The sequence below is a fragment of the Paroedura picta genome, chromosome 5, assembly GCF_049243985.1.
Source record: "Paroedura picta isolate Pp20150507F chromosome 5, Ppicta_v3.0, whole genome shotgun sequence".
Taxonomy (NCBI): Eukaryota; Metazoa; Chordata; class Lepidosauria; order Squamata; family Gekkonidae; genus Paroedura; species Paroedura picta.
The window spans coordinates 44252069-44262713 of record NC_135373.1 but is presented as its reverse complement, the minus strand read 5'-3'; the positions used below and the strand labels follow the sequence as shown (position 1 = coordinate 44262713).

At 44.3% G+C, this 10645-nt stretch overlaps 1 protein-coding gene and 1 long non-coding RNA gene across 3 annotated transcripts in view; one reads left to right on the top strand and one right to left on the bottom strand.

Moving 5' to 3' along the window:
- Positions 1-1450: 1450 nt before the first annotated feature.
- On the bottom strand, positions 1451-4126 carry LOC143837584 (uncharacterized). The gene is made up of 2 exons (XR_013231020.1): positions 3675-4126; positions 1451-1660 (listed from the first exon to the last, which is right to left on the bottom strand). It is a non-coding gene; the product is annotated as an uncharacterized LOC143837584 (long non-coding RNA).
- Positions 3912-10645, top strand: part of LYPLA2 (lysophospholipase 2) — a 26074-nt gene continuing 19340 nt past the window's right edge. The window contains exon 1 of one of the 2 annotated variants that reach the window (XM_077337580.1): positions 3912-4050. The gene's annotated coding sequence lies outside the window, so the exon portion shown is untranslated. Of the gene's footprint in view, positions 4051-4336; positions 4380-10645 lie in introns of those variants that run through there. The other variant, XM_077337581.1, reaches the window with a different exon arrangement.

Genomic DNA, 10645 nt, shown 5'->3' with positions numbered 1-10645 from the left:
ACTCCATATACAATCCCTGTATATTTAAAATTCAGATTTATACAATAAAATATTAAAAATCATACTTTGAAATTGTAAATATTAAAGTCAACCATTGATGGTGGTATGTCTCTGTGGGGGTAAATATCACACCCAGACTCTTCATGGTAGCTTCAGTTGTCAACTGGATGCCATCCAGACTTGTAGCAGCCCATCTGGAACACGTTGACCCAACCAGAGGACCTCTGTCTTACCTGGATTCAGCCTCAGCTGACTTTGCTTGAGCCACCTCACCAGAGCCTCCAGAACATCTGACCACTGAATCCAGAGATGTAAATGGATGGCCATCTATCAGCAGATACAGTTGAGTGTCATCTTCATATCAATGACACTCCATTCTGAAACTCCAGATCAGTTGGGCAAGGGAGTGTATGTAGATGCCAAATACCATCAGGGAGAGAATGGTTCCCTGTGGGACCCCACATATAAGGCCTGCTGCTGGTGTGTGTGTGTGTGGGGGGTCTGTTCCCTAGTGCCACCCCTGTCCCTGACCTTGGAAAGACTAGCCATTTAAGGGCTTCACCTTGAACACCCCCCTCAGCAGCTAAATGGTGGGCCAGAAGCCCATGATCAACTGTGTCAAATGCTGCTGTCAGATCTAACAATAACAGCAGTGCTGATCCACCTAGATCAAACTGCTTTCAGAAAATGGCCATGAGGGTGACCAGAGCTGTCTCCACTCCATGGCCAGGTCAGAAGTCAGATTGCAATGGATTAAGAGCCAATGTTTCTTCTAGGAAACTTTGTAGTTGTTGTGCGACCACACGCTCAACCACCTTCCCCAGTAATGCTACATGCAAGACTGGGTGGTGGTTGGCTGGGTCAGATGCATCCAGCAAGATTTTCTTCAGAAATGGCCTAACCACAGCCTCCTTCAATTTATGGGAAAGTCCCTGATCCCTGAGTCAGTGAAAGAAAGCTATGTGCAGCCAAGAATGTGCAGAATTTCCTCCCCCGGTTTTATGATCTGGTGAGAGCTTGACCATTAATAAAGCAAAGATTTTGTGATGCAACATACCTGAATATGTATACCGTGGCATGCAGACCTTGCTCAGTGTTACCCTTGGCCCTAATTTTTCCAGCATCCTAAGGAATGCACAAGCAATTTAAATAGCTCACGTATCCCAAACTATAGGATGTCTGTTATTCTACCTCACTGTAATGTTTTGCCATCAGCAGTTTTTGGGCAGCTATAAGCACATCAATCAGCTGATTATATCCTTCAGGCACAGAGCTGATACAGACATGCAGTTATAATAGAGAGGATGTCGTGGCTCCATTATTTGTTATGCTATACGACAGAATGGCTTGTTACCCTTCTTGCCGTGGTGGATGCATACATTATTGAAAAGGCGGCAATGGTTTTCAGTTGAGCCAGTGAGACAAGGTCCAAGAATAATTCTGAATACCATTTTCATAATTGCCAAGTTCTGTTTTAATGCTTGCCTCCTGAAGATCTGTTTACAATATAAGAAATCCTTGGTGATGGAAACTGCTGGCAAATTGCAGATATAAGGAGCGTGACTGTTCAGCCTCGCAGATAGCAAATGGAAAGAAAAATACATATTACGTTGAAGAAAGTTCTAATTAGCTTTGTTGATTTGTAGAATCCTGCCAGCATCTGTTTGAAAAGAAACATTACGTTTACAACAAATTAGAGGCGTAAGTAGATATCTAAGAGTCATATGTAAATACAAATTTGTGGATTATTTGCTTTATTGTTACAATTGGGTTACGTTTATTTTTATCCGCCTTGCCACTGATGAAACTAATGAGAAAACATTGCTCAACCAGTGCACATTTGGGGAAGTGTTCTGTGTGAATTTTAAAACTTAAAAAGGAAAAGGAATAATTAATCACATTGTGTCATTAACATTTGGTGTGTCTAAGAGTTTGGCAAACTGAAGGTGACATATGGCGATTCTATATGGCTGGCTTTCTCAACCAGGATTTCTTGATGGCCCTGGAAGAGTTTCCTTAATTAATAAGTTTGCTAATTTTAATAGATTTTTAAAATTTGTTAAACATTTAATGGGTGACATGATCAAAATGGCTAAAGGTTGGCCTGGAGAGGATGGTAAGGGGAGAAACCCCAGGTGGCTGTGTTCACAGCTATGCTTCCCAACCATAATCTTCATGATCATACCACTTCTGTTGTTGTTGTTTTTTAAGCCTGAAGAATATTTTAGGGGTTTCTCAACAACAAAAAAGTTGAAAAAGGCTGCTGTAGGCTTTTCAGGGCAAGAGAGGAACACTGGTGGTTTACTATTGCTGGCCTCTGTTTAGCAACCTGAGCTACTCTGCTGGTCTCCTGTCCAAATCCTAATGTTCCTTCACTTTTGAGATCAGGCTAGTGTAGGCACATCAGGTCCACATTGCAACAGAGAATGAAATTGATCTGAATTGTGATCCTGTCTTTGCCATTATAGGTTTTCAAGGCAGGAGTTGAATAAAGGTGATTTGCCATTGCCTAACTCTGCACTGGAACCCTGATCTTCCTTGACGGTCTCCCATTCAGCTACTAACCAGAGTCAACCGTTTTTGACTTCTGTGAGTTGATGAGATTGGATTTGCCCAAACCATCCAGATCGAGGCAGATATTGAAATTAGGTTTTTGTAAATAGGATTTGGTCACAATTTGACTTTTGTTGTAGAGCAGCAGTTTATAGTGACCAACCATTAAAAAACAAATGATGAAAAGGAAGCAAATGTGTTAGGCACACTCCAAGCCATTCCAGTGGTGCGTTCAGTCTGAACAGTAGATGGCCCAGGAGGGTAAGCTTGGCTATGTTGCTAGGACTACTCCTGGCTGCTGCAAGCCTCCATTGTAAGGAGCCTGCATGTCTATCCTATGAGATTTGAAAAAGCTGTCACCTTCAAGAGAAAACCTTTGGGTTGGATTGCCGTTTACAAAAACATTGGGGGAATAAAACTGTTAAGGTTAGGGATTAATGGCAGATACTTTCCCAGTTTTGAAAAGAAGTAATTAAAAGAGACTTGCTTTTCTAGCACAGAATTATCATATTACATATGTAGGATGTTGCAATGCTGTTTACTAATTTTCTACTAATTTACTTTCTCCTTATATCTGTACTCTTATGATCTGAGGAAGTGTGCATGCACATAAAAGCTCATGCCTTGAATAAATATTTGCTATTCTTAAAGGTGCCATTGAACTCAAATTTTGTTGAGCAACTTCAGACCAACACGGCTACCCACTTGCATTTAGCAACATAATTACGCCTTAAAAATTAACTCCCATCCAGTTTTGGTACTGCCATCTGTGTTAAAAGTCAACGCAAAACAGCCTCCATACTGCTATCATCACCATACGAAATTGTCAAACAATGCATTGGCAACACTTTTTTTTTCTAGGCTATGGAAATATTATGGGAGTTACTGTTTTTCCGAGGCATGAAACACTATAACATTTTTAGACAAGACATCGTTTAAAAACTTAAAGGCGTATGAATATTAAAACGTTACAGCAGAGGTTTTTTTTTTTAAGGCATGAAAATATTTAAGCACGTTTTTAAAAGCACGAGACTACTAAAAACTTGGTTACTTTTGAAAGCAGGAGTTTTAAAAATATAAATCTAGGACATTTAATCGCTTTCTCTTGATTTTCATCTCACTTGTTTTCCTTCGTCTTTCCAATCTTCGCATCTTCCGTCTCCGCGACTTTGCCTAAAACCGTTTGGACGTTCCCAGTCGATGACCCCACGCAGCAAAAAGGCCCGAAAAGATTAAAGGTTCGTTTATTTGTTTTCAAGTATCAAACAATCAAAAGGCACCGCGTCCTGTTTGTTGTTAAGCCAACCCGGGTCGCCCCCCGCGCGCCGCCGTCTTCCGGATTCCGCGCAGGCCGGCCAGGGCCAGCGGCACGTCACTTCCGGAAGTCACCCCCTCGCGCTCTGGCGGCGGCACATCCGGGGCGGTCTGGGGGAGCTCGACGCTGGCTGAGTTCTCAGTCAGAAGCCGGGTGGGAAGGAGGCGAGAAGGGAGGCAGAGGTGAGAGGCCGCGGGAGCGCCGCGGGGCCTGGCGGGCAAGAGGCGACGGGGGCCGGAATATCGTGTGTGCGTCTGTGTGGCGGCCGCCCTGGGTGGAGCTAACCTGGCGGTTGGCTGAGCTGAGGGGGGAGGGCGGGGGGGGGGCGGGGTCGAGGCATGTGCGGCAAAAGGGTGGGGTGGGGGGAGCCTGTGGGGGGGGCAGAAGGCGGGTGTGGCCCCTGTTGGGAGGGGCCCGAGCTGAGGAGGGTCTTCCTGCTTGGGGATGAATGGAAAAGCATCAGGGCGAGTCATCCCGAGGGCTGAGGGAGCGGGATGGGATGCTGATCCAGGTGCGGGGGAGGATGGAGGGGGTCGGGGCTTCCTCGAGGGGCAGGTGCGGCTTTGTTTAGCCCTGTTTCTCGCTCGGTGCATAGGAAGCCTCTGCTGTCCTCGTCCTGTCTGCCCTAACGCCGTCCCACCGGCTCTTCCTTTCAGGAGCAGCGCAGAGGGGAAGGAGACTGGCGGGAGAGAGTGGTTTGGGGCGGTAGAAGTGTTTTAAAAAGCTCCCCCTTCAGTTTCTTGAAGGGGGGGGGGGCTGCCTCATTCTGAGTCAGGCCTTTGTGGCATCATCTGGTGTCTTTTAGGTGCCCTTACAAAGAAATGATGGGCACTTCATTTCTACCATCTGTACTTCTAGTAAATGCTTTGATGCTGGTCTGTCATGTGGATGCTGGTAGTATATTTTGCCTTGCTTCTTTCAAGCAGAAGTGCTTGGCATCTGGAAAGGATGCAGAATTGCTTGGTTGTTAGGCATTCAGATCTGTCTTTTGATCTAAAAGGAATAGAAAGAGGAGTTATGAGGACTGAGGGACCCTGGATTCAAAGGTGTGTGCTCACAGCTTTAGTAACTGCAAGCTATCCTCTGACTGGAATGTTATAGGTTTTTATTTTTTAGTCAGATCCTAAATACATTTATTGTACTGGCTTTGGCAGCGTGTATACTAAAACTGGAATGCTACAGAGAAATACATTTGCTTAGGAAATGAGCTCTGCTGTGCTTTGAAATTATGTATGTTTTGGATTAGTGGTTAACATTATTATATGCCAACTCCCCGCTCCCCCCATAACTCATCTGACTTTTAGCAAGCAACACATAGTTATGAAAAATATATAAGTCTGACTTGTAGATGAATCAATCAGGCAAGGCCAGAACTTTTGGATCAGGTTATAATAGGGATCAGAATAATGCTCATTGTGCTTTAGTTATAATGTGACGCAGAGTTGTTCATTAGGTTATACATAGCGTTGCTGAGTTAGATGAAGGACCTTCTAGCCCAGCGTTCTGTTTCCAGGGGTAGTTAGCATAATGGTGTTGAAGGCAAATGCCTTCTCCCTTTGTCTATATTTAATTATATTACCTCAGAATGCAGAAGTGGTATTGAGGCTCATAGCTGCTTACACTTTCTGTCCTTCCTGATTTGATATGAATTATCCTTAAGAAAACCATCACCACTTTTGAGGATGGTAAATTCCATAAACTGATTGCTTGTTGCCTTGAGTATTTTGGTCTGTTTGGCATGACCAGACAAAAGGATGGAGTGTATGGGATGGTAACTCAATCTTGGCCCTAGTCTCCCTTCTGCCCTGGTATGTAAATGGTCTACAGGAGAGTTTGCATAAAATAATTATGAACATCTTCTATTGGGTTGGGCTATGTGCCCCATGTTTGAAGTGTTTTTTCATCTTAGGAAGAACAAGGAATGCTAAATGATGAGCATCAACTGAGGGTTATTTAAAACATCTTTGTTTAAGAAGTTGAGATAAGAGAGGAATCCGTTTGGATTCAATACAGATATACCAGTTGTCCCTTTGGGTGCAAATTAAATTCTGCTGGGCATTCTGTGAAGGTGGTGCTAGCGATCTGCTTACTAGTGATGTATTCAGAAGCTTCTTCGATGATGGGGCTATCTTTGTGCCTGTAAACTGCTTGTTGCTGAATGCTGTCATTGCTGAACAGGCGTTATTAAAATTGCATGGCTTCTTTTTGTTAACAGGGAATCAGTAGAGAACACACAACTGAAATCCCATTCACCATTTGAATATCTTCCTTCCTTCCCGTTCACTCAGATATGGGCAATGAATGATTATTAGTAGCCATGATGACTAAAGGGAAACCTCCACATTCTAAGGCAGAATACCACTGCAAGGAGGCAATTGTCTGGAAGCCCCTTTGCCTCTCTTTGTTTAACCTTCTGGTGAACTGGATACTGATGGTTTCAAATCTGTCCTTGGTATATTCTTCCCTACTTTGGCTCCCAACTTGTTTAAGGGCCTAAACCTTTAAAGGCTTGGGCCCGCACACCTTAAGGACCCCCTTCTTCCATATGAACACTTCTGTCCACTCCAGTGATCTTTGGAGGCCCTAGTTTGGGTGTCCCCGCCATCTGAGGCTAGATCGGTGGCAACCTGAGAGAGGTTATTTTTGGTCATAGTGCCAGAACTTTGGAATTCCCTTCTCATTGCCTTCTGGGCAAAGACAATTTTTGTTCCATTTCTCATACTTGTAATAAGTGTTATTAGTCTTCTCCCTGGTTTTTGGTATTATGTGTGTATATGTTTTTAATGAAATTCCTATATGTATACATAGTTTAAACATTCAGTGTTAACATTTATAATGTTTGCTTGTCGGGGAGCCTATATAGACGGACAGGTGGCATAGGGATGTCGTATATAAATAAAAAGAGGGCCGATATGCAATTACCCTGTGGGGGTCAGATCAAGCTCTTTAATCAGTCTTCAGCTATAACTAGGCCAATGATTCTAGAAGCTCAAAACTAGGATGCATATGCAGAAGCTTGATCATAGAAGTTCCAGCAAGCACTCCAGGTTGAAAGAGCTGTGCTCCATGGAGTTGTCCTTGTTAGAGAGCCAGTTGCCACAATCACATTGTGTGGCAATGCTGACCTGAACCTTTTTGCCAATCAGCTTCCATTAATTGACCCAAAGTCCTGTCATGAGAGGAACAGAAATGTCTGTTTACTCCTCCCGCTTGTAATTGGATAGCTCTCCGTTATATCTTCCTTAACAATCCTATTTTTATTCTTTCTCTTCTTCAAGAGCCCTTGGGCAGAAACTGTTCCCCCTTGCTCTGTTTTATGATCTCAGCAACCCTGCAAGGTAGGTTAGTTAGAAAGAGTTCCTGGCCCATCTTCATCCTGTAGCCTCAATATCTTTAACCTGCCTACCTGATACCGACTCATTTTATCTGCCTTTCCCAGCTCTGATATTTTGAAAGGGAGTAACCTGAACTATGTGCAATATTTAGAATTCTTGCGGTGCTGCAGATGTGTATAATTACATGATACTTTACTGTTTTATTTTCAGTTGTTTTCCCCTGGATGTTGTTATTCCTGAATAATGTGGTATCTTCTGCAGGCCACCTCCCTTGTTGTTCATTCAGATAATTTATGAATAGGTTAAATCAACACCTTTTTTGGTACAGATCCAGGTGTGAAGAATAATTTGCTTCCTTCAAATTGAGAAAAGTGTCAGTTTATTTCTGTCTGCTTCCTGCCACTTAACCTACCTCATCTCATGATTGTTCGGTTTTGTTAGGAGTTTTTGAATTTTGTCAGATGCTTGTGGAGGTCCTAGCATATAATATCTAGCAGATCGTCCTGTTGGCATATTTCACACTGATCATGAATTCTCTTGAGGCAAAACTGATTTTTGCAGAAGTTCTGCTGCCTTCCTCTCCTATTTTTGGTGGTCCTGTAAGATACTTTGTTGTTGTGCTGAGTGGCTGTAAATTCAAGCCAAAGTATCATTTCTGTTGAAAGCTATCCAGTTCATTCACATATCCATTTATCTTGAAACGTTGTGTGTGGTTTCCTCTTGAACTTCTGCTTTTGCTATTAGTATCTGCCTTCCACATTTTCTAGAGTGTGCATTTTTGAACTGGAACATGTAATCTGAGAAATGTGTACAAGAAACCAGGGTGCTTTAGCAGTTAGTATGGTGGAGTAGGACAGGGGAGACGTGGGTTCAAATTGCCACCTGGGCATGAAGTTCACTGACCTACTTTGCAGAGTGGCTCTGAGGATAAACTGGAGGAGGGGGAAATTATGTATTTTATCCCGAGCTCCTTGGAAGGATACCAGGATAAAAAAAATGTGCATTATGAAAAAAAAATTACAGGTAATTAGATAACAGTATTAAATGCTTGTATAGGAATGAAAACGTCAACCATGCTTCAAAGAGCTGTTCTGCTAGACCTGTGGTTGAGGCCAAGTAAGAACATAAAGAAGATTCTGGCTTCCCTGCCTTGAGACTCCATCCACCAACCAATCCCTCCATGAATTAACTTGCCCCCCTCAGCAAGTTCTTAAACAATAAGAAGTGGTGGCTTTTAAAAAGTTTTAAAGCCTAAATTTAACTTATGTTTTAACTAATTGGTTATTCTTTTAACTTTGATGTTACCCATCCTGAGTTGACCATTCAAGGCTAGTGTACCTGAGGGGACTGCCTTTCTGCCTGTGCCCCTCAAAGAGCCTTGCCGTCTGCCACCGCCAACTTAGTGATCCCTGGCCCAAAAGAAGCCTGCTTGGCCTTCACCAGGGCACGAGCCTTCTCTGTCCTGGCGCCCACCTGGTGGAATGAGCTCCCAGAGGAGATCAGGGCCCTGACAGACCTAAAGCAGTTCCGCAGGGCCTACAAAACAGAGTTCCTCCACCAGGCATTTGGTAGAGGAATCTACAACAACTACTGGGCCCCTGAACCTCCCTCCCTGGAATCCATGTATCTGAATCTATACCGTAGCCCTGTTTGATTACTATTCTGTTAAATTGTTATCTTCTGTTACTATTGTCACCTCCGTTATATTCTAGTTTATTGGCAAAACTGAGTTCAATGTGTAATTCTTTACGTTCCATGTAAACCGCCCTGAGCCTGGATATGTTATCATCATAATTAGGCATGCAGGTAGCTGTGAGCCTAGAAGTCTTTCTGTTCTGCCGAAGGTTCTCTGGCCCTCACATAAATATGAATATGCCATAGATGGGAGGGAGTTAGTAGTATCTTACTGGAGATTGTATATTCCTCTTTTCTTTTATCTTAAAGGAATCTTCTTTTTCTAGACTTTCTGTTCTCTATGCTTAGTGCTTTGGATTTCCATAATCAAAGCAAGTCCAATACAAAATTAAAAGAGATGGTTTTTATACTATGCTTTTCACTATTTGAGATTGTCCCAAAGTGGCATACAAACACCTTTCCCTTCCTCTCTTCACCCAGTGAGGTAGTGGGACTGTAAGAGTTCGAAGAGGACTGGGGTGTGAGAACAGCTCTAAGAGAACTATGCCTAGCCCAAGGTCACCCAGCTGACTGCCTTTGGAGGAGTGGTATTTTGTGGGTTAAAATGCACCTATCTTTCTGATCTTTGAATATACTTAGAAACTGCCATTTCGGTTAATATTGTCTGCTCTGAATGGCAGAAGTACTGCAGTGTGTCTAGCCTATGTTTTCCACGACCAAGAGGGGGTGAGTCATTATGGTACAGTGGTTAGAGCTTTGGACTAAGATCTGGGAGGCCCAAGTTTGGATCCCTCACTCTGCCATGGAAGCTTGCTGGACGATCTAGGCCAGTCTCTGAGCCTAAACTTCCTTACAAATGGACCAAAATAAATTGCAGACCATCTGAACTTTCTAGCTGTCGGTGGTTAGTGGTAGAAGCTAGGCTGTCTACCTGCAAACAGATCCTCCGCCCCTAAACCATGACCACATCCCTTGTGGCATTTCTGGCTTTGAATGTTGTGCTCTCTTGATTTTGGGGTGAGTTACAGCAGTGGTCCCCAACCTGCGGGCCGTGGCCCGGTGCCGGGCCGCGAAGGCCATGGTGCCGGGCCGCGGCTCCCCCCCCCCCGCAGTAAAAAACTTCCCAGGCTGCAAGCTTGCGGCCCGGGAAGCTTCTTACTGCGGGAGGGCGGGGAGAGGGAATCAGGGCCGGGCTATGCGGGCGCGGCCCGATGCACGGGCGCGGCCCGATGCCCTGCCGGTCCCCAGCCTCAGAAAGGTTGGGGACCACTGAGTTACAGGACTGCTTTATTATTCAGTATGGGGGTGGGATGAACTAGCTCGGTAGTTTTGGGTTTTGTTAAGTTACAGGGCAAGGTACCAAATTGTCCTCAGTGGGAACTGGGATAAAATAGGTTGGCACATTCAGCAGGAGTGTGTGGTGTGTGTATGTGCCGAGTCTGGGCAGATGGCCCTGTCAAAGATATCGGGTCTCAGATTTTACAGCCTATCTTGAGGGGAGCAGCGCAATAGGCGTGGCATTTAGATAAGGTATCCCCTGTGCAAGCACTGGGTCATGCCTGACCCTTGGGGTGATGCCCTCTAGCGTTTTCATGGCAGACTCAATACAGGGTGGTTTGCCAGTGCCCTCCCCAGTCAACCTTGAGCCGGCTGCTGGGATTGAATGCCCAGCCTCATGGGCATGTCTGCTGCCTTACCACTCTGCGCCACAAGAGGCTCTTAGATAAGGACTAAGAGGTGATAAATACATGCTTGCAAAGATGGATTAATTTCTGCACTTGTATCTGGAATGGAAATTATATGAGGG